The 22,794-nt window shown below is 55.6% G+C and overlaps 1 protein-coding gene across 12 annotated transcripts in view; it reads left to right on the top strand.

Annotated features, from left to right (window-relative positions):
• The first annotated feature begins 353 nt into the window (after positions 1 to 353).
• Positions 354 to 22,794, top strand: part of DNMT3A (DNA methyltransferase 3 alpha) — a 111,964-nt gene continuing 89,523 nt past the window's right edge. For 9 of the 12 annotated variants that reach the window (XR_010662305.1, XR_010662307.1, XR_010662306.1 and 6 more), the window contains exon 1: positions 979 to 1,091. The gene's annotated coding sequence lies outside the window, so the exon portion shown is untranslated. Of the gene's footprint in view, positions 475 to 978; positions 1,092 to 2,663; positions 3,680 to 7,446; positions 7,590 to 22,794 lie in introns of those variants that run through there. The other 3 variants (XM_065928688.1, XM_065928689.1, XM_065928690.1) reach the window with 3 other exon arrangements.

The following is a 22,794-nucleotide window of genomic DNA, read 5'->3' as shown; positions in this document are numbered from 1 at the left end:
TCAATGTCATTTAGTTCCACCTCCCAGCCAAGGAATCTTTCAGTCTTCCACTGACCAACTGAGGACACTCAACTCTACTTGGACACCTCAAGGTACGGGGAGCTCACTCCCTTCAAGGGAGGCTCATTCAATAGAGGTGATCGAGCCTCCAAGACGGCCTGGATAGGCCCGGCGCCCCGACCTTGGCCCTGTTGAATGGACTGGCCTCCACTCGGCGGCGGCACCTGGCGGGGGTGGCGGGTGGCGTGGGGGCTGCGACGCGGATGGGCCGGCGCTGCTGTCCCCAGCCCCAGTGCTGAGGCAGGCAGAGTGCAGTGGGCTCTGGTGGAGGTCGGGAGAACTGCAGGGCGAAAGCCGCCGGGGGCTCCGCGGGCTGCCGGGGGGGAGGCACTTGACACCGGCCGCTGGAGAGGAGGGGCCGCTGTCCCTGCGGCCAGTGCTGGATGCGGGGACCCAGCGCAGAGGCAGCGCCAGGTAGCGGGGCGCCCCGCGCAGGGTCGGGCCGGGGGGGTGGTGAGGGCTGCCGCAGGCCCCCGGCGGAGTGGCCGGGAGAAGCGGCCGAGGCGGGGTGCCCGGGCCCTGCGCAGGGTCGCGGCGCTGCGGGGTCCGGCTCTCCGACCTGCAGCGTGCGGGGACCCCCAGCGGGGACGTAGGGGCCGGGAAGTCGGGCCGAGGGCGCTAGGACCGGCCGCGCGCCCAGGCCGCTCCCGCCGCGGCGCCCCGGGGCCCCCAAGTCGGCGCTGCCTCGCGGGCCGGCTCCGCAGCGCCGGGGCCGGGGCCAGCGCGGCCGCGGGGGGCGAGCAGCGGGCGGAGGCCTGGGCCCGCGGGCGGCCGGAGGGAGGGAAGGAGGAAGGCGGAGAGAAGGGGTGGGAGGGGGGGACCCGGCGGAGGAGGCGGAGAGAGGGAGCGCGACAGCGAGCGGAGGGAGGGAGCGAGCGAGCGAGGCAGGCAGGCGGGCCGGGAGGGAGGGAGGGAGGGCGCGCGGGCGGCGGCGGCGGCGGCGGCGGCGGCGAGAGCAGAGGACGAGCCGGGACGCGGCGCCGCGGCACTAGGGCGCGCAGCCGGGCCGGCCCGACCCCACCGGCCACACGGTAATGAGCGCCGCTGCTGGCGGCCCGGGAGGCCGGCCCGGAGGCGGGCGGGGAGGAGGGTAGCCGGGCGGGGGGCACGGTGGCGGGCAGTGCCCGGCTCGGGGCACGCTCTCGGACCCCCGCAACTCGGCGCCGGGCGCTCGCGGGGCCAGGGCTGCGGGCGGCGACGGCGGGCCGGGCTGGCCAGGGCGGCGCGGGGGATTGGAGGGTTTGTTTATGTCCCCGCGGGCTCGCCAGGCGCCCCCTCCCGTCCCGCCCGCTCCCGGCGCGGAGCCCCCTCCGCGCCCCCGCCCGGCTCCGGGCTCAAGTTCAAGTCTATACAATGCCGCCGGGGGCCCCCCTCCGCCGCCGGCCTCAGCCTCGGTGCCCGGCTAGGCGCTGCCGCAGGGGCCCCGGCCTGGCCGCCCCCGCCTTCCGGGCCCTGCCTGCCCCCGCCCCGGGGCCCAGCCTGGGGCCTGAGGCCGGGGCGCTTGAGGGCGCGGACCCCGACCCGGAATAATCGGCTCCCGCCGTGGCCCGCAGGGAGCGGGGGAGGGGGGCGGGGGCCGGGCCCCGCGCAGGCTCCGCGGCGGCGGCAGAAAATGGCAGCCTGGCACGACCCGGCCCCCCGCCCCTCCCCCCCGGCTCCAGGCCCTCCTCGGCCCGGCGGGGCGGGGGGACCCGGGAGGCCCCCGGGGGGCGGGCCGAGGGGTGATCGGGGGGCCGGGCCGGGGAACGCTGAGCAGCGATCTTCCTCCGGCCACCTGTGGCTGGGGGTGCGGGGTGCCAGCGGATCTGGGAGGGGCGGCGGGGGTGGGGAGAGTGCCAGTTGGGGGGCACACCTCTCCGCGGAGAGTCGAGCGGCGCGCGCGCGGGGCGGGGGGGTGGCGGACGTCGTGCCTGGCTCCTCCCTGCCCCCGCCGCTGGCCGTGGGAGCCGGGGCGGCGGCGGCGGCGGCGGCGGCGGTGGTGGCGGTGGCGGTGGCGGCGCCGCAGTGTGGGGGCGGGGCGGGGGCGGGCGAAGATCCCGGACCCGGGCCGCGGGGACCGGAAAACGCAGAGGGTGGGAGCCTCGGGGCCGGGGCCCGGGGCGTTGCGGGCGGGGGCGCCCAGGGTCACCCCCTGCAGCAGCACCCACCCGCCTGCACACACTCACACGCACGCGGACACACTCACGCACACGCACCCCCGCTGGGCCGGTGCAGACGTGTCCTTGAACGCTTCGCATCTGCACGGTGAAGGACGAGGCCTCGCCGAGGCTGCGGCTCGGGGTCTTCGGCCCCCACGTCCCAGTGCCCCGGGAGACCCCAAGCTTCGGAGCCGCAGGCGGCTTCGGACCGTGTCCCGCCCTCACCCCAGCTCCCCTCCCCCAGGCCGCCCTGCCCTCCCTCCCCCTCGGCTCCGAAGGGGCTGGCCGGAGTCCAGGGCCCGCCCCCGGCCTCCCCCAGCCCCCCATCGCTGGGGCCCGCGGCCCTCGGGCTGCCAAACTGCATTTCGCTTTCCTGGAGCCTCCCTTCTTGGGGCACCCACTCGCTTCCCTCTCCCCCCACCCCCCCAGCCCCTGTTATTTCCCCCTTTTCTCTCCATCCCTTCCGTCCTTCCTTCCTTCTCTCTACTGCAAAGCCAGTTGAGTAGGTGTTGGCGCCTTGGGTGGGGAGTGAGGGGCTTGCTGGTTCTCAGGGGCTCTCTTCCCCGCCCCGGCTCGCGAAGGGGAGCCCCCTGTGGCTGCACCTTGACCCAAGATGGCGTCCTGCACCCAGCTGGGCAGCTCTGGCCTGCGTCAGGCGGGAGGAAGGGCCCGGGGCCCCGAAGCCACACAACTCGCCCCCTCCCAAACCAGTAGGGACAGGAGGCTGCGGGAGAGGAGCCGGCCGCCCTGTGACCCAGCTTGCCCCTCGCTGCCGTGCCCAGAGACTGCCATCAGCATCCCTGGGGGACTGTTCCGTCTTCATGTTTCAGCCGGGGCTGCCAGCGGCTGAACCAGGCCTCCTGGGCTGGCGGGCTGTGAAGGGATCCTGGGATCAGGTGCTGCTCCGCTCTGCCTGCTCCCTCCCGGCAGATGTGACAGCTGCAGCTGAGGGAGCTTTTCTCCTTGGGCGATGCTTGGAGTGCTAAGACTGGCCTGTGGGATTTGGGGAGCCCAGCTGTCAGGCGGAACCTCCTTGGGCCATCCCCGGTGCTGGCCGGGGCTGGTCTCCTGGTTGGTTTCCTGAGCTGCCTGGGTTAGGAGGCTTGGGTTGTTAGGAGTTCTTGCTAGGTTTCTGGGACAGGGTGGTCCCCCTCTGCCTCCAGGTCCCACTGAGGCCCTGGTTGGGCTGTTTGACAGGCAACTCTGTGAAAAGTGTGAGTCGTGTGTGCATGTGTGCACATGTGCCGCACGCAGGCAGGGGCCCAGGCAAACCTGTGCAGCGGGTCCGGCACCTGCCTGCCTCCCTTCCCTGGGCCCCACTCCTCTGGGCCCTGGCTTCCTCTCCAGCTTCTTGTCCAGGTCCTTGGGCCTGTCTTCAGCTCCTCATCAAATGCACAGTTCCTGGCCCTGATGGACCGAGGCTCTCCTTGTCCTCCTTCCCAGGCTCACGGACCCGCAATAGGAAACCAGCCTTCGAAAAGGTGAATTCCTTCTCAAATTCAAGGAGTGTCAGTTTCACTGTGCAAGGGCTCCTCCCCTCCTCCCCCTACTCCCCAAGCACTGGAGAAGCAGAGGAGAGGACAACCACGGCCATGTGTCAGGGTGTCTGTGGACAAGATTCTTCTGTAGGGTGGGGGTTGGACTGCAGCTTGAAGGGCCATTCCAGCTTTTAAATTCGATGGCTCTGATTCCAGTGGTGGAGTTTCAGACCCAAGAAGGGGGGGGGTGGGATGGTCTTATTTCCACCACGCAGGGATAATCAGGAAGGACTTCTCAGGAGAGGAGGTCTGAGTGAGAGCGGGGCCTCCTGAGGGGTGGGCCTTTGAAGGGAGCTGGTGGTGTGAAGGGTGGGGGCCCTTCAGGAAACAGGTCGGTCACATCTGACTCCACAAAGGGTGTAAAAGTTTAGCCTCTGGTTAAGCCCTCACATGTGTGTGTCCTTTCGTAGGTTTACGTGGGCATTTGTGTGTGTGTGTGCACAATTTCTGAGATTTCCTCCCTGAGTCGAGTTTGCAGTGAGCATCTGAGTTTGTTGTGGATCTTCTTCAGGCTGAAACTCCAAACCTTCTCATCCTTTCTTGGTTTCTCTGGGGACCAGCCCCCATCCCAGAACCCACCCAGAGTCACCTCGTTAGAACAAGAGATGCTCCTAGTTTCATGCCAGTGGTCCTCTGAAAAAGCCTGCAAGGAAGACAGGACAAGCTATAAAATCCTGGCCTGGGATGACCTGGCTGGGAAGAAGCAGGGCCAGAGCTGCCCTCTGGGGAGCTTAGACTGCCTCCTGCTCCAGCTCTCCTGGTCTGCTACACTCCGTGTCAGTCTCGCCTCTTGGTTCATAGTCTCCACGCGACAGGACTCTTGCCCTGGCCACCTCTGGGCCCCTTGGTCATTTTGTGGAGCTTCCAAGGTGTCTCCTGGATAGTGGGGAAACTTGCTGCACATCTGTGTTTGCGTCCCCGTCCTCTCCCTAGCTGCACGGCTGGAGGCTGGGCTCTCTTCTTCTTGCTTCTGCTCCGCCTTCCCCAAATAGTCACTGCCTACTTAGGCTCCTTAGGCTCAAGCCCCCCTGAAAAACCCAGATTCTTTTTCAGCGTGAGCCAGGACTCCATCAAGGCTCCTGTTTTTTTGGGAGCCAGATAGAAAGGGGACTCTGAGAGCAGTGTTGCCAGCTCTCTAATGGGCGAGTTAAAAATAGACCACCCTCTCCCCATCCTCTGCCTGAAATGTTACCATTAGAATCCAAGCCCTAGAATTTAGGGTTGAAAGACAACTTGAAGCTCTGAGAGCACTTGGAGCTGGGTTGGGGGCTGTTTGGGTGGGGAGCCAGGCCCAGTTTCTTCCAGGGTTGGCAGCACTACCCAGAGCCCGAGGCCAGAAGGGCCAACTGCCTGCCCATCACATGCTCCCCTCACTTAGCACTTCCTGCCACCTTCTGCTCTCTTGATTCTGGGGTCCCTGTCTTGGTGCCCAGGTCCCCTTGCCCGGTCCCATGCCCCACTGATAGTTAAGTGTCTCTGGCCTTCTGCTTGGAAACAGGCAACAGTCAGGACCAAGGAATGGCCTATAGGAATTGTTTCCACTTCCCTTTTGGTGTTTAGTGGAGAGTAGCGTGCTTGGAGGCTGGGCATCTCTGTGGGCCTATGTGCTTTGTTGCTGCTGAGCAGGGCTTTAGTAGTAAACCAAAGGTGCCAGATTCCTTTCCACTCAAATCTTAAAGGCTCATTTTCAGGCATTTCTCTCTTTGACTCTTTTTCCTAAAAAAAAAAAAACAAACAACAACAAACAACCTACCAGATCTGAGATTCATGGCAGTGTCAGAGATTTGCGTGTGTGTCCCTTGGCTAAGTGTGTGGGCAGGACAGGGTGTGGTGCACGTGTATCTCTGTGCATATTTCTGTGTACGCGGTGTGCAGCTGCGTGGGGACAGAGACTTGCTTCGACATGAGCCTGTCTGAGGCAGCCCAAGTGAGGGCCCTGGAGTTGGAGGGAACTGCATTCAGCTTCCAACAAGCGCAATTTCTTCCCTCCATTTCCTCACCTGTGACATGGAAATGAGACCAGGCTGTACGCATAGGTTGTTGGAAGGATTAAACGAGATAATGCCCATCGCCCTTGGCCGAGTGCAGGCGCTCAGCATGACTATCGTCATCGTCAGGGTAGTTCACGTGGCTTGGTGCTGCAGGACTCTGGGAAGTCTTGTCCACCTTCCCGTCTCTGTGTGCAAAATCTTGGACAGATGAGGAAAGTGCTGGTTCTGATTGAAATGTCTTCAGAGGTGGGAGGCTCCTCAGCACCATTAAACAATCCTTCCGGAGTTTAGCAGATCATAGTCAACAGGTTGTCTTTGTATCCACCTACAGTCCCTCAGCTCTTTATTCGGATTCTGTCTCAAGTGCAGCCTGTTTACTTCCATGTCCCAGAGACTTGCTGAGCATTTCCTGTGGGCCAGACCCTGTGCTGGACTTTGAGAGGGTACATGGGGAGTTTAGGGTGTGCCCAGCTAATGAATGGCCACAGACCAAGGTTGAGGGAGAGGAAGACAAAACACTCAAAGGACAGTGAGGTGACAACCAACTGGAGAGATCAGGGAAGACTTCTTGGAGGAGGTGGCACCTGTGATGAGTCTCTGAGCACAGAGATGGGGCTTCCTGACCGAGGAGAGGAAGCCAGGCTGCATGGGATAAGGTGACTGGAGTGTGGCGGAGACTCTGGGGCAGTGAGTGGGGCCTCCGTGTGCTGAAGGCCATCCTGAGGCCCCATGCTGATTTGAGGGGAGTGGGCCCCTGTGCCCTGTAGCGCTGGCGTGGCCCGTGGAGGCTCACTTCGAACTTCCCTGCTTGTGGTGGCTCTGCAGGGTGGTGGAGAAGAGCAAGGAACGAAAGGGAGGGAGGGGAAGGGGCCAGCTGAGCTCGTTTGGTGTAGGATCTTGATGATTCCTTTATGTTCTGTAGACTGAAGCTTAAGAGCTCAGACTCAGGGAATCAGAGCAGGGTTTAAATTACAGCAACCCCTGGGTGTCGCGGCAATTAAGGGGAACACCAGCGGGGCTGTGTCTGTCAGTGATGGCAACATGATGTGAATGGGCGGCAGGACGGTCCCTGACCTGGCCTCCCAGGGGTCTCTGGATCTGGTTTTGGCAGAGGCATTGCAGCACCCACATCATTCTTGTAAGGGGCCAAGAACACAGGGAAGGGGAAGGGGGGACAGCAGACCCTGACTCTGCCCTGCTCTCTTCCCTCCCTCCTCCACATGCAGCAGAACTGAGCCCCCCACCTGGAGGAGGGATGCCCCTAGGTGTGACTGGCAGTGCCTGGCAGCCCCAGCAAGGACAGCCAGTGGACAGGGCCCGCCAGGCCACATCTCCCTTGCTGATCACATCGCAGGCCTGCTTGTCTGGAGGACAGAGGCTGGGGGAGGAGGTGTGGGTGCCCGGGGCTTTCCTAGCCTAATCCCAACAGGGAATGCAAATTTTTTTTTTCAACTGCAGCTCTGCATTGCCCATTTCCATCCTGCTCTGGTCCCCCCCACCCCACCCCAGCAGGGAATGCAAATTTGTTTTTCAGCTGCAGCTCTGCATTGCCCATTTCCATCCTGCTCTGGTTCCCCCCCACCCCACCCCAACCTCCAGGATTTCCCAGCCTTATTTACATCTATAAGCAGGTTCCTATTTTTTCTTTCCTGAGGTCATGGCCCTGCTCACTGTCATCCTTATTGATCTTCCCTCTGTGTTTCTGTTTCAAATGTCAAGGTCATCTTTAATTCTGAGCCAGTTGTTGGATGCCCCGTCTGGGTGCACAGAGGGCATGAGGACCATCTCACAGCTCGTAACGCGACAGCTGGAACTTGGGTGTCCTGGCCGCTAATCAGGTGCTCTTCCTGCTGTGCTACCAGGTAGATGGATCCTGGGGTCAGTGCAGAAGGTGTTCTAGAGCTAGTAGATCAGCTCCATCCTGGGGTGCCTGGTGCTTCTTACTTTGAAAGGTTAAAAGATGCTCAGAAGGACATTACGGGATGGTGGGGTCAGATCTGTAGTTGACTGAGCTGTGCGTTGGATGTGGGCTCTGTCGTGGTGAATGCCCAGGAACACCTGAGCTGGGGGGCTGGGAGATTGCCTTCCCTCAGAGTTTCCCCAGAGGACCCAGGGAGGGGCAGGCGAGGCGAGGGTGCTTGGACCCATGCCAGGCAACTGAGATCCGCCAGCATAGCAGAACCTGTTGGCAGAGGGCTTCTTGAAAGCATGGTCCTGTGTGATTTATTTTATAGACTCTGAAAGGATACTAAGTTAATGGATAAAAGGGGATCTAGTCAGATTCTCCCAAAGCCTTTGAAATGGGATACTCAATGTGTCTATTCTGACATGTTGGATGTCCATGATATGGTGTGGGGTCACCCCCACAAACAGCGTGCAGAGTCTGATCTCATTTTTGTAAAGTTCCTTTAAAACGTATACCAGTATGCACACTTAGAGGCTAGCACTTGCTTAGAAAAAAGTCGTTCTAGAAGGATCACCCAGCAAGCATGTCAGCATTTTGGTTATACACTTTATACACTTTTGTAACCTTTGCAACAACGTAAAGGCATGTGCATTCCTTTCTTAATGACCACAGCAAAAATAAAACCACACTTTTGAAGCTTCTGGATAAGAACTTGAAAAAAATTTGAGTCACCCTTAGGCTGGAAGGGTGGGCCCTTTTATAATGAATGTGAAACTGGCTTGGAGAGTGACAGCAATGGGTGGAGCTACTCAGGTACTTGTATTTTCTGGAAAGGTTGCAGGGAGATTTATTGCAGACCCTGAGGTCTCCAAGCGAAGGCTGGACTGGTTGGGGTTGGGTGAGAGCAGAAAACAGGCAGCTGGCAGCACCCCAGTTCACATCGGGGCTGCAGACCGAGTTCACTTTAGAGGATAGGGACGGGAACCTCTCAGATCTGACCAGGATGACAAACTAATCATTGAGGATCTTCAGTCTGGTTGCCCTTGTGACCCAAATGGTCCTGGTGTGGACCTCAGGTGACCCAGCCCTGGCGTAGCCTGGGGAGCCACATGCAGGGAGGACAAGATGATGCTTCAGGAGGCCCCACCAGGGGTGGAGGGGAGGCCTGGGAAACTCGTCTGGCATGTGGGCTCAAGCTGTGCCTGACTCTGATCTGAAGGCCCAGGAGCAGGTGGCAGTGACCCAGGTGACAGGGTGGAGAGGTGAGGAGGGGCGAATACAAATTCCTCTGCTGGTTGCTTGGCAACAGCACCCACCTCCCCCTTCCACAATCGGGTCGCCCAGCCCCGGGCCATGGGTGCCAACTTGGAGCTTGCTTTGCCCCCTGAGGCTGCCCTTGTTAAAGACTGGAGAAAGAGTATGTGGACTTCTCCAGCCCCGCCCCACCCCGCCTCTGGAGTGAGGCTGGAAGATAAATAAAAGGACCATTAACATCAGCATGGAAGCAGACCAGTCCCTCTGTGGACTGCCCCTTGTCCCAGGCTGCCAGGGGACAGATGTGCAGGGCACAGAAGTGACCAGAGGGCAGGCAGACCTTAATTTGCATCTCAGCCCTGCTACTCCTACAGTAACTGAGAGACCTAAAGGTCTCTGAGCTGGGTGTTTAATCTGTGAATCAGGGCTGAGAGGAGCATCTGCCTCTTACTGGCATTGCTCGAATCTAATGAAATATTGTGTGACGATGCCAGCACTGCGCCTGGCCCATAGTAGGTACTCAGGTGGTGTGCATTCCTTTTCTCTTAATTGGGTCATGACTGGGGTGCATCTGGGGACTGGGCGAGATGACCCCTTTGAAGGCCCTCTTGTCTTCCAAGACCCCACACGTGTTGTCTGTCATCCTCATCACCCCTGAGGGGTTGCATGGCCTCTGTCTCCTCCTCTGTAAAGCCCAGATTTGGCTGGTTGATCTCCAGCCCTGGGCCCCTCATCTCTGGGCCTTTAATTTTGATGTACTTTGGTCAGTTTCTTGAGACTCCATGCCCACCAGGAACCAAGCAGGTTCCTCAAGCCCCGGGCCCTCTCCCTTCCTGCCCTCTGCTCTCTTTGGGTCCAGAGCAGGCAGTGGCCTCTGCTCTGGTTGCTGGGCCCGCTGGCAGGGCCAGCTCTGCCCCCTGGCCCACAGGCATGGGAGGGTCTAGACCGCAGCCGGACCTGGCAGCTGGCGCACAGCAGTGCTCCCTAATGGTTTTATTACCAGCAACAATGTGGTGCTTGTTGCCATCCTCTCCCAGGCCTGTGGTTCCCAGCCCAACTAGCGGTGACCTGAGGGCCTGCCTGGTACTGGCAGCTCAGCTGGGAAGCCCAGTGGGGCAGGGCAGTCGCCTCTGCGCTTTCTTTGGTTAACACCCTCTGTGTAGCCTGGACTCTGAGATGGTACGGTGAGAGACTGGGGCCCTGACTCAACAGGCCTGGCAGCTCTTAAGTTTTCTCTCCAGAGGCTCCTTGTTTCAGATCCACAAATAACGTTTGTTTATTCATTTACTAAAGACCTACTATGTGTCAGGCACTGGCTACAAAAATATAAAGAGGACTGAGCCGGTCCTCAGGGTGTCCGCAGCGGAGGCGAGAGTCTGGCAAGGTGACCATTACATCATAGGTGGGTGGAGAGAGCTCTGCGGCGTGTGCCCAGGGCATTCTATGAGCTCAGAGAAGGGACATCTCAGGCAAGTGGGGAGGGAAGATCCGAGAAGGGTTTCTTAAGGAGGTGAGGCTGGAGCCGAGTCTTGAAGGGTGGGCAGCAGTTGGCTGAGTGGTCCAGGGCATTTTCTCCCCTGGTGCGGCAAGAGTGAAGGGTGATGGGAACCATGGGATGTGAGGCTGGGAGGGCCGAGCAGAGCTGGACAGAAGGCTGGGATGTTACCCATCAATAAGCATTGGGCTTGGAGTACCATGCTCGTATTTGTGTATCAGAAAGATGGTCCAGGGGCATCAGGGAGGAGAAATTCGGCAGCTGAGGCTGGGGACAGATTGACCAGGCAGAAGGCTGGTGCAGGAATCCAGGGGAGCAGCAGTGCAGGCACGGAGGAGGAGGAGGGCTGTTCTGTGAGGTATTTAGGTGGGAGTGGCTGGGTGATGGAGAGGGTGAGGGAGCTGGCTCAGCCAGCCTGGTGGGCAGGGGCAGGGGTGCCATCCATTCAGAGGATGCGGGTGGAGGGAGTCTAGGAGAGATCTAGGAGTGCTTCCCATGGGGGCGGTGCTTAGGATTTATGCAGCTGGAGCCTGGGCTGAGCCAGGAAGGTGAGAGAGGCCTGGACGTGGGGGGGCCCAGGGAGGTGCAATGTCCGGCTGATGCATTAGAAAGGCAGGTGCGTTTTTCTCCGTAACTGGTAGCCATCCTTCTAGATTTTTGAGGATGCAAGTGACTTAACCAGGAGTTTGTACCACATGCGCTGGGGATCCTGACGTTGGGGGCCTTGAGCTGGGGCTTCTGCTTCTTAGGAGCTCCCCCAAATGATGAGCTGCAAGGCCTAGACCCTGTTCTTCAACTCCCACTGCACGACCTGGAGGGAGTTGTCATCAGCCCCTGGAGTTGCAAAGTTGACATCCACCCTCCATTCAGAGGCAGGTCTGCCAAGGTAGGAGGGAAGAAGATGGTGTCTCTGCAGTGCTTGTGGTGTTTGTTTGCAGTGTCGGTAAGCACACAGAAAAGAAACAAAAACTGTTTCTCTAAAATAGAAATAGGAGTCTTTTGTGTATCCTAGGAAGAGCTGTTTCTAACGAGTTTCTAGAAAACGGCATGAGCCAGGTCAGCATCCCTGAACCTGGGCAGAGGCGGGAGGCGGCATGGCGTTGCGCCAGGGCCACCAGGCTCGGCGCTGGACAGGCACTGGTTTCACCTCAGCCCTGCCAACTCCTAACCACGTCCCCCTCGGGTAGATCACTTAACTTCCCTTAGCCTCAGTTTTGCCTTCTGCAAAGTGGAGACTACCTCCCAGGCCTGTGTTGTTTGTTTCAAAAACCCTGCTTCTTGCACTCAACTTGCATGTTTTGTTTCATGTATCTTTTTAAAAAAATGCCCCTATAGTTGGCCTCTCAGGTGCATGAGGATCGCAGTTCAGCCCTGCCTGGCCCCTGTCTGGTGCTCAGGAGGCACAACCCCTCTTCCCGTGTCTCACAGGCTGAGCCTCCTCTTGCTGTTCGCCTCCCAAGAAGCCCAACCCCCAGTGGGTTTTGAGTTCCAGGTTCCTGGGAAGTTCCACTTAATCATGTTCCATTGACTCCCTTGTTCTGCAAACCTGGGTCACCCCAGTGTATCTGAAGAGCATTTGTTGAGCTCAGTGGGAATTAGGGGAGGGGGCTCAGCTCCTTTTCTCTTCTTAGTAGAGGGGAGGTGGAGGTCTGTGCAGAGTGGCTCCTGGCTGTGTGGAGAACAGAAAGCGAGGGTGGGAGAGGCTCTCACCCACTTGGGTCCTGGGTGGACTGTAGACTAGGACCTTACCCAGGACCTGGCTTCCTGTGCCTGGAAAACGGCTGCAGGACCCTGGTCCATCTCTCTGGGAGATGAGTTCGGCATGACCTTGGCCTGAACAGTGAGGCCAGCTTCCCAGGAAGCGGGCACACGTGGTGGCCATTGGGCACACGTGGTGGCGTGTAACATGCAGCCACGCCCACGGGGAGAGTTTTGAAGCATCTGTGCCTTGCAGAGGAGGCTCTGGCGGGGGTGGGGGAAGGTGGGTTCTCAGCAGGGGCTCCTGTGGTGTTGACGTTGGCAAGAAGGCCAATCAGGCTGTCTCTGGCTGGGGGTGGGGTGGGTGGGGACCACTGACAATTCGAGGGTGGAAACCAGAGTTTCTCTGGTTAGTACAGACCTGCCCTTTCTTCCCTGTCACAGGGGGAGCGGGGTTTGTGTGGACCGAGGGTGTGGTGGTGTCATCACATGAAATGTAGAGCGTAATTAATCTAGCATACCCTAATGGTATGCATAATTGTGCTGCCTGGTAATTAGGTGTAAATGGTAAGCAGTTCACATAAATGTTTTTGTAATTGGTATTAATTTTGCAGAGGCAAACTAAGTTTATGTGGTTTCCCTCTTCTTGCTCTGTTAGTTTTCTAGCACAGGCAATTCCTAGCTCTTGGAGGAATTCTATTGCAAATGTTTGTTTATAGGGCCATGTTTTGTATTTTCTCTCAGAACAATGTTATGAATGGTTATGAGGTTCCCAAGCTGGTTTCCAAATGCCTCTTTGGCCCGCACTTTAGGTGAAATGTGTGATGCATGTGTGGGGAGGCCTCGCCGGGAATCCTCCTGCTCCAGGTTCCCGGAGCCTGTGTGTGTGTGTGTGTGTGTGTGTGTGTGTGTGTGTGCGCACGTGCGCTCACGAGCACGCATACGTGTCTTTCTGCATGTGTCTGTGTGTGAGTCTGTGTCTCAGTGTGTGCCTGTGACACCTCAGGTGACGGTGGCAGGTTAAGGGTGCTGGAAAAGATGTTATTTATTCTGGTTGCAAAGGCCTTTGCACTGGGGGATTAGGGGAAGCCTTGCAGCATTAGCCGGGAGAGAGCACTCTGGGTCAGGCCACAGCAGCTGTGTAGGAGCCATTCTTGGGCGTGGTGTGAAGTAGGAGTCTAGGTTTCCTAAGGACATTTCACTGACTTTACCCCCTAATTAATAGCATGGGTTTTTTTGAATGACTATTTATTAAGTGCCTACCATGCTTTAGGTATCATGTTGAACATTTGATTCAGATTCTCTCTTATCTTAAAACAGAATCAGGAGGCAGGGACTCTTATTCACCCCATTGTGCAGGTTGGTAAAGTGAGGCCCGCGTCTGAGTGGCAGAGGTTTGAGGTGGGTTCTGGCTGAGCCCTCTTAGGGCTGAGCTGCACCAGGGGTGGCTGTGCTGCCCGGAATCCTGGGCTCTTCGTCCTTCCCTCGGCTCCCCACCCCTGCCCCTCTACAAGTGGTTTGGTCTGGGTTGGGGCAGAGGGTAGGAGAAAGGAAACAAGGGGGCAATGGGTGGTTCTGGCAGCCGCGGACTCTCTTTCCTGCCTTCCCTGGGTGGGAAGGGGCCGTGCCCCAGCAGCGGCTCCCAGACCCTGAAGGCCCTCTGGGGGACCTCCTGGTTTGGGCCTGGGAGGAGTGGGTCTGCTGGGTGGCCTGGGAGGAGTGTGACAAAGTGCAGGCGGGCAAACATCCATCACATGGGTGGTGTGGGGAGAGAATGGTCACAGGCAAGCTGGGGACCAGCCTCCAAGGGCCTGAGTACAGGGAGGCCAGCTCCCCCTACTTCCCATGGTTCACAGACACGCTGACCCAGGTGCCTCCCGACCCTGTGTGCCCTGGACATCTGGGGGCTGGTGGGGCCACACTGACCCAGGTGCCTCCCGACCCCATATGCCCTGAACATCTGGGGGCTGGTGGGGCCCGTAAACCCCACAGGAGGCGTATGCCCTGGCCTAGGGCAGGTGGAGCAGGGGCCTTCTCAGCACAGTGCCTTGGGGAGCTCTGCCAAGCGACCCCTAGAGTGGGGGTTGTGGGGGTTCACTCTAGGCACCGCAGCACTGTGCTGAATGTTGCAGCTGCCTAGGAGTGATTTCACACAGTCCTCTCAGCCTCAAGGGTCCCCTGGACCAGGGAAGATGGGAGGGGCGGGTGGCGGAAGCGCAAGGTGCAGGGCAGGACTCTGACCTCATGTGTTTAGGAAAACATGCACATCCGTCCGCACGTGAGACGCTAAATGACCACAGAGCAAGTTGATTAAAGACCCCTGGGTGGATGGTCGAGGAGCTGAGGGATGCTGAGGGATGGAGGAGAAGGGGCCTGGGGGGACTCTCTGGGAGGAGCCCACCCCCACCCCCCCGGAGGAGAGAACGATGTGAGTGTTGACACAAGTGTGTGGGAACAGGGGATGTGAGCCCGGGGCCTGGAATGATGGAGTCTGCTAGTCGAGGTGGGGGCCAGGTCAGAGCGATAGGCTGAGGTCAAACTTGGCGAGTCAGCAGTGTAGACCAGACCCGAGTTTAGATTTTACGGTATGTGAAAATCACTGGCATCAGAGGGTTTTTTAAAAATAACAGCTTTGTCAGGATATAATTCACATGCCATATAGTTCACCCTTTTAAAGTGTATGATTCGATGGTTTTTAGTACATTCACAGAGTTGGGCAACCATCACCACAATCAATTTCAGAACATTTTCATCAGGCATCATAGGTTTTGATTGAGGAAGCCATGTGTGGAGAATCTTTGCTGAGAGGCTGGGGTGGGAGGGGAGCCATGGCAGGCGGCGTTCCAAGATAACTGCCAAGGTCTAGACCTGTGGTTCCGGGGGGCCAGGAGGGCAGAGATGGGAATAGGGGCCTGAGGGTCAGGTGCCTGGTGCAGTATGGGGCTGGAAGGAGGAGGTAGGATCTCAGTTCTCCCTGGGGCGGGTTTTGGGTTTTGACAGCCGAGGATAAGGTGCTGCCACTTCCACACAGAGGAAACCAGAGGAAACATGAAGCCTCTGGTTCGCGAAGAGTAGGATCTTAGGTAACTGCAAGTGATCCAGGTGGGAGTGTCCAGAGAATAAAGATGGAGGCCTTGCAGTAGGAGGTCTGCGCTCACTGAAGACCTTAGTGGAGGAGAATTTCGAGTACAGCTGGAGCTGAGTGTGACCTGAGGGGGTGCCCGCTGTGCAGTAGTGGGAACAAGACCCCAGCCAGCTCAGGAGATGGAGCGGAGGGCCTGAGGGCCAAGAGCATAGAGCCAAGTGGGGAGAGAGAGCGGGAGAGTCCCCTTGCTTGTGAACCTGCAGCAGCAGAGGTCTCCTGTTCACCCAGGGCCCAGCCCAGCAGTGACACTCAGTAAGTGATTGTTGAGTGAGTGCTTGAAGCCGAGAATGACTCGCTGGCAAGGAGGCTGAATTGAGCTCAAAGATGCCAAGGATAGAAAAAAGGCCCTTTGAGGCCGTGGGTGACTATATCTGTCAGGGTCAATTCAGGAGACAGAAACCACATAGTGATTTGAACAGGAAAGTTTTAATATAAAGACTTATTAACCATAACAGGATTGGAATATCGAAAGATTGACCAGTAAGAAGTAAAGAGAACTGCAAAGGACACAGAAGTAGCATTTATGAGAACAGCCACTACACCTAAGGTGGCCACACAGTGCCCAAGGTAGAGGCCCCCAGGGTTGAAATCCTGACCGTGATGGAAAGGGCATGGCCTTGGCTCCCCGGATGACAGAAAAGTCATATGATGCCATGTTGGCACTACTCGCTAGAAATTTGTGCTGCCTGTACCCACCCCCACCCCCACCCCCCCCCCCCCCCCGCCTACCCCCTACCCTCCCCATCCCCCCGCTCCCGTTCCTAGAACTCAGTGGAAATCCATTCTTTTGGGTCCCAAGGAAAATTGTTCATGAGGAATTATCTTGCTGGAGTCACAGTGCTGCTAAACTACCCCAAAGGAGAACTGAGTGAAGCTGCTGGCTGTTCTTGACTGTGAAGCACTGCTCCAGCCAAGTGCTGGAGAAGCGCCCTGGCTGCTGGAGCCGGGCACTGGAGAAGCTGTGATGGGACAGGACTGGGCGCCAGGGAGGGCACGGGGCAATAGGATCTGGCTGCAGGAGAAGTTGTATACAGTGCAGGAATCCTCCAAGAGAGCACTCCAGCTCTAGGAGGGAAAGCACCTCCTCCTTCAGTGCCTGTGCAGTGCCCTCCACTGAGGGGGTTTGATGTCAGGCCAGCTAGCAGAGGGGACATATTTAAAAGGTCTTGCTGCGTCTTCACAGAGCAGGCAGTGAAGGGTGAATCAAGTCGCGGGCACAGTCTGTTACTTCAGCTGCACAGCTTCCAGTGGCTTCCTTTTTACACCCACGTGACTGCCCTACAACAACAGAATAGTTGTATTTCTACCTGTCAAAGCAGCTCTCCTGCTTCCTGTTCTCGCCTTGTCTTCCAAATGGGGAGTCCCAGCCCTAATTGTCTCAATCACTGTCCATGTGAATAATGCCTCATATTCAATCGTGGTCTCCCTGAATGTTCTGTTACCTAAAGACTAGACTGTAATTCGCAACTGAATTAACTAAATAAACTAAGTTAACTTCCAGCAACTTGTTTATAAAATAATGAGAAGATGGCGGGAAAAGAAGAAAATAGTTAACCATGTACAAATAAACACATGTCTCTATCAAGTAAATGGAAAATATGCAAAACTGCTAGAGTTCTCATTTCTGTATTTGTTCACAAGACCACGTTTGCTATCCGGCTTCCTTCTCCCATTTCTCATCCTTTAAGTTCTCTGCACTCTGCTGGGACCTCAGCAGGGCCAGCTTTTACCTGGTGGAGTGACCCAAAACCCTTGATTTTTGAAGGATCTGAATCCTTGGTCCTCGGCTTTCCTTGCCCCACCCTGCCCTTTTTTTTTTTTTTTTTTTTTTTGGTTCCTGTAGTTTTTCGTTAACCCTTACTTTTGGTTGTGGAGCTAAGGTACCTGAGAGAATCCACTAGTTCCAGAGATTATCTTCCTGGCTTGTATGGTGTCCAGCAACCCGATTTCTCCTTGGTAACTGGGATTAGTCACTCCAGCTCATGAAGTAACTCCTTTTTGTCTGTTGATTCAGCAGCATAAGCGGCTCCCCAAAAAGTCAATGACTCGTGTTACAATGCAATCATTATTGCAGTATCCTCTTGGTGGGGGGCAACACTCACCCTAGACCCTTTCAGAGATACGGGGGTGAAGTGGGGGCCAGATGCAAGGATCACGGGGAGAGTAAGTGAAGAGCCTCTGGAGCTGGCAGTTGTGAACTCTTCTATAGAGAAGGCTAAAAAAGTGGAAAATCACACAGGTGTGGACCGTTGGTCACTTTAGGGTGGGGAGGGGCGAGGACAGAATCAGATCCAGGCTTGTGTGGCTTTCCAGACAGCAGGGCCAACCAGGGCCTCATGGGAGCTTTCAGCCTGGACCCTGTGGCCTGCCTCCCAGACGTGGGACACCCATCAACTCCCAGATGTGTGGCCCATCGCCGCACACACATCCCCAACCCCCTAAGACAGGATTCCTCCTGAGTCACCATGTTCGGAAATGTGTGCTTCTGTATGGAACTCTGTGTCGGCTCATTTTGGCTCCTAAGAACAACTTCAGCTCCTTACCAGTGTCTATTTTGAGTAAAAACCATTTTTTCCCCCTCTTTGCTTTTGGGGCTGTGTCATGGTAACCATAAAGTATGAGCAGAGGACTCTGATTCAACGCATCTCTGCCCATGTGGCCACCATAATGGCAGCACTGGGTGTGATTATAAATGCTCATGCTGGTGGTGCCCCAGCCTCGAGGGTGGTGTGACAGCCACAAGTCATCTTGCTGTGACTCCAGAGGCAGATGGGCTTTGAAGTGGGGGACAGCATGGCAGGATTGTTGGCCTGTCGCCAGTGGCTTTTGGTGTTCTATGGGCAGCTGGTGGTTTGGGTGGGAAGGACGTTTCTGGAAGTCAGAATGATGGTATGATGACAATCCTCTCCCTCGTATTGAGCGAGAATGAGCAATCAGAAAGTGGCACTGGGGCCTCCCCCGCCCCCTTATCTAGCCCCAGTCTTGTGACCAAGAGAGGCTGTGGCGGGGAGGGGGAAGACGTGGCAGATAAACATCTCCGTCTGGGAGGCCATGCTGCCTCCCTTTAGCTTTCTGCTGCCCCCAGCTTACCAAGTTTATCACCACCTTGGCAGATGATTGGGTGGTGTGGGGTGCACGATACTCTTCTGTCTTCTGTCACCCACAGGACACGTTTGCACCTCCTCCTTAGCTCAAGTGGGAAATTCAGCCTTGAGCCTGTTATCTGCAGGCTCAAGGGGCACAGACAGCTCAGCTGGGGGCCGTGCTACACACATTCGTCGCCATGTTTGCAAGGATTCCTGAGTTAGATGAACCTGGATTCAGAATCCTGCCCGGGAACTTTCTCCCTGAAGTACTCTGGAAAGGAATTAACCTCTCCAGGCCTCAGCTTATCCTTCTATAAAATGGGAATAGCAGTAGAAACAACTTCATAGACTTCATAGGATGGTTCTGAGGATGAGATGGAGGCAACGCGTGTCCCTTAGCACAGTGCCCGACACAGTAGGTGCTCAGTAAATAGAGGGATAAATACGTGAGCGAATGGCTCCCGCATTGGGCAGGGCACTGAGTTGCATGATTAGAAGGTCACATTGCCTGTTACCACCCCTCCCCCTGCCCTCACTGCCAACCAACCTCACCAGGAAAGAGAGATGACCTGGACACTTTGTTTTCTGATTAGTTTCTGCCCAAAGTTAAAATGTGGTTCAGTGGTAAAGAATCCACCTGCCAATGCAGGAGACCAGGGTTCGATCCCTGGGATGGGAAGATCCCCTGAAGAAGGGAAAGGCTACCCACTCCACTATTCTGACCTGGAGAATTCCATGTACTGTATAGCCCATGGGGTCGCAAAGAGTCAGACACGACTGAGCGACTTTCACTTTCACTAAGTTAAAACATGGCTCAGTGGTAAAGAATCCACCTTCCAATGCAGGACTCCAGGGTTCAACCCCTGGGTCGGGAAGATCCCCTGGAAGAGGAAATGGCAACCCACTCCAATATTCTTGCCTGGAAAATCCCCTGGACAGAGAAGCCTGGTGGGCTACCTACAGTCCATGGGGTCGCAAAAGAGTTACTAAGCGACAAAAGTTAACATGTCTGCAGTGGTCACTTGCTAATTGTAAGAGATCCTGATGGAATGAAAAACTGGGGGCCTCAGAGGGCGACAAGCCTGGATCTGTACTGATATCTGGCTCCCCCTACCACCCACGTACTGTGTGACCTCGGCAGCTTTGCTAACCTCTCCTACCTCATTCTTCTCATCTAGGAAATGGGGATAAAAATAGTCTCCACTTCAGAGGGTTGGAGTGAGGTATAAAGATGAACAGGATGTTGAAACTGTAAAGCTCTTTCCACAGGGCCTAACGCGTTGTAAGAATCGTAATCAGTATGAGCTCCTGTCTAAGTGAAGGACACTCACAGGCACTCCAGGGATGTCAACAAAGGAGACAAAACTGTGGGCTTGGTTAGTCAGGGACCAATAATTGTTAAAATTGATTATTTTCTTTGTGTCAGGCACTGTGGTTAGCTTTTTTTTTAGGTAATAATTTAAATGTTATTTTGTCCATTCTTCTTTGTTTTTTTTTTTGGCCATACCACCCAGCTTGCTGGATCTTAATTCCCCCACCAAGGAATAGAACTTGGACCCCCTGTAGTGGCCGTGTAGAGTCCTAACCACTGGATATCAGGGAATTCCCTGTTACCATTTTTAATGCATCTCATTTTAATTCTCACAACAGGCCTGGGAAGTGGCAAGTGTCATTTTCCGCATTTTACAGCTGAGAAAACTGAGGCACAGGTATGCCTCAAGTTGCAAAGTTGTTGCTAGTTAAGCCAGAATTTGAACCCACGCAGGCAGGCCTTCCAGGTAAGACTTCAGGAGGTTGAGATTAGCGTGTGAGTCAGCGTATGACTGTCAGCCACAGGCACAGACTCACTCACACCTAAGTAGGGAAAGTCTCACATTACTCAGGGGAGGTTCAGAGATGACCAGCCTTCAGGTGCAGCTGGATTCAGGGGCCCCCAGACAGTGACTTCAGTGTTCCAGCCCTCTATCTCCATCCCTCAGGCAGACTTTCCCCAACACAGCCAGCAGCCCCTGACTCACATCCTATCATTGTTAGCATCTTTCCACTGCAGCAAAACGCTCCTGGAGGGCCTCTGGTTGGCCCCGCCTGGTCACATGCTCACTCTGTGACTGGGGTTGGGGGTGGGGTCAGTGCAAACACCACAAAACCCCCTGGGAAGGAGAGGAAAGGAACTAGATAGACCCAAATCAGCGAAATCCACTACAAGAAGAGCAGACTACCAGCTTGAGGGGTGAAGAAGGAACCCGGTGCCAAGATGGTTAGATATTTGTCCGCAATTCAAATACAGGATTCGATATGGAGCGGGATAGTCCATCCTTATGGTGATCACGTTAGGATCATTTCTGATGGAGAATTTGGGTTTGTGGGCTGTTATGGTTTTGTTTCTGGAAGAGGATAATTCTGTGCTGGCCCTTGCTAAGGTGAGACTTGGTTGACGGTCTAGTTGGTTCTGGTTGGAGAAGGCCTGGAGGCGAGGCTTTTGGGTGCATGGCCCAGGGTGCTGATGGCATTGGGGTTGGTGAAGAGGGTAGGAATAATACTGGGGACAGTGTGGTGGTGGAGGTGGGAGCTGAACAGCAGGAGGGTGTGGGCAGGAGATGGTTGAGTTGTGGGTCTTGGGTCTGAGATGGACTGATGAGCAAACGGCATCATGGTTAGGAATGTGGGCAGTCATGGCACGTGGAGATGCAGTTTGGGAGGAATGTAAGGGAGGCGAACTGTGCCACGCATGGGCAGGACTTGGTGGAAATGATGTGCTGGGAGAATTAAACATTTCGTGAGGGGCGTGGTGGTGGGGGGGCAAGGAGGAAGGTACCACTTTTAGAGCTGATGATGGAACTCTGTGTGGGTGTGAGGAGCTGATGATGGTTATTCCGTGGGACGTGATGGTTTCATAGAGTAATAGAGGTGGAAGGATTTAGCTGCGCTCTTACGGAGGAGGATGGAGGCCAAGCCCACCTGATGGGATGTAAGCCCTCGTTCCCAGACCCATTCTCTCTTTTCAAAAATTACTCTTTATTTCTTCACAGTGATACATGTGTATAATTTAAGAAGTCAGACAGGACTAACATCTTTCCACAAAAATGCACTTGTTCCTCGCCTACTTCCACCTTCTTCTTCTCAGAGGCAACCACTTTTAGCTGTTTCTTCTAGCAATTTTACAGCTCGTGGATCTGAGTAATGTGCGTATTTTTGACTCTTCCGTTGTAGACATTTTCCATTGATTTCCTATGTAGTAAATAAGAACTTAACTCTCTTATATGGCCAGCCATGGCTTTCTACCCTGCCATCCTCCTAAACAGCTCTCATGGTAGGCAGACTATTAATAGTACCTTACCAGTGTTCTTTCAAAAATGTCTTATGCATAAAATAATATATGTATGTGTGTAGCTGGCAGGTTAATGGCCCCACAAAAATTCAGAGGATTAGGACGTGGCCAAATCCACATCTGAACCTTGTGTACCTGTGTCACCTCATGTGGCAAAAGAGCCTCTGCAGAAGTGATTAAGTGAAGGATCTTGAGCTGGGGAGATTCATCCTGGATCACCTGGGTGGGCCCAGAGTCACCATCAGGGTCTTTGAACGTGAGAGGCAGAGGCAGGCAGGTCAGAGTAGTGAGATGGGATAAAGACCAGCCATCACTGGCTTTGAGGATGGAAGGGGGCCAGGAGCCAAGGAATGTGAGCCGCCTCCCGAAGCTGAAAAAGTCAAGAAAATGGATTCTCCCCAGGGCCTCCAGGAAAGAATACTGCCTGCCAACACCTTGATTTCAGCCCAGTGACAAGAACAATTTTGGACTTTGTTTAGACTTCTGACTCCCAGAACTTCAGGAAACAAATTTGTGTTTTTTTAAGCTATTAACTTTCTGGTAATTTGTAACAGGAGCCATAGGAAATTAATATACCATGTAATATGTATATATCCACTTGCATACATGCAAACATGCATTCATTTGTATGTTACATATATATATATGCATATATGTATGTACACACACACACACACACACACACACTTGTTAAATCAACTAATACAACCATTCACAGCTGAGCTTTTTACTTTACTACCATAGTTTCCTTTTTTCCTCCTGAAGTGACTAATTACCTTGCTTCTTTATGTGCCTTATTTTCTTTATACCTTTTGCCTGTACCTGCCGCACCTGCTAATAGCTATCTGTATGGCTTTCCACAAGGGCAGTCACAGCAAGTATTATGTTTCAGTTCCATTTTTTGAGTTATCTGCTCTTAGCACCTACGGCACAGTGTAGCTGCTTTTCAGTGACTTCTTTCTGTGGTCTTCCTTGGCATTCCCATCACCTTCCTTCTGGTTAGAATTCCTGTTTTCTGGAGCTCATGTCTTCTTGCTTGGTTTACTCCCCTGTTTGGAACATATTGCCCACAACAGATCTCCATTTTTATCCAAATCCATTCAGCTCCTGAATCCAGACCCCGGAGTAAGAACAGCTAGTCACACCTGTAGTTCT

The sequence above is a fragment of the Muntiacus reevesi genome, chromosome 3, assembly GCF_963930625.1.
Source record: "Muntiacus reevesi chromosome 3, mMunRee1.1, whole genome shotgun sequence".
In the NCBI taxonomy this organism is placed as follows: Eukaryota; Metazoa; Chordata; class Mammalia; order Artiodactyla; family Cervidae; genus Muntiacus; species Muntiacus reevesi.
Note: the sequence above shows the minus strand (reverse complement) of the source record. Positions and strands in the feature narration are given on the sequence as shown.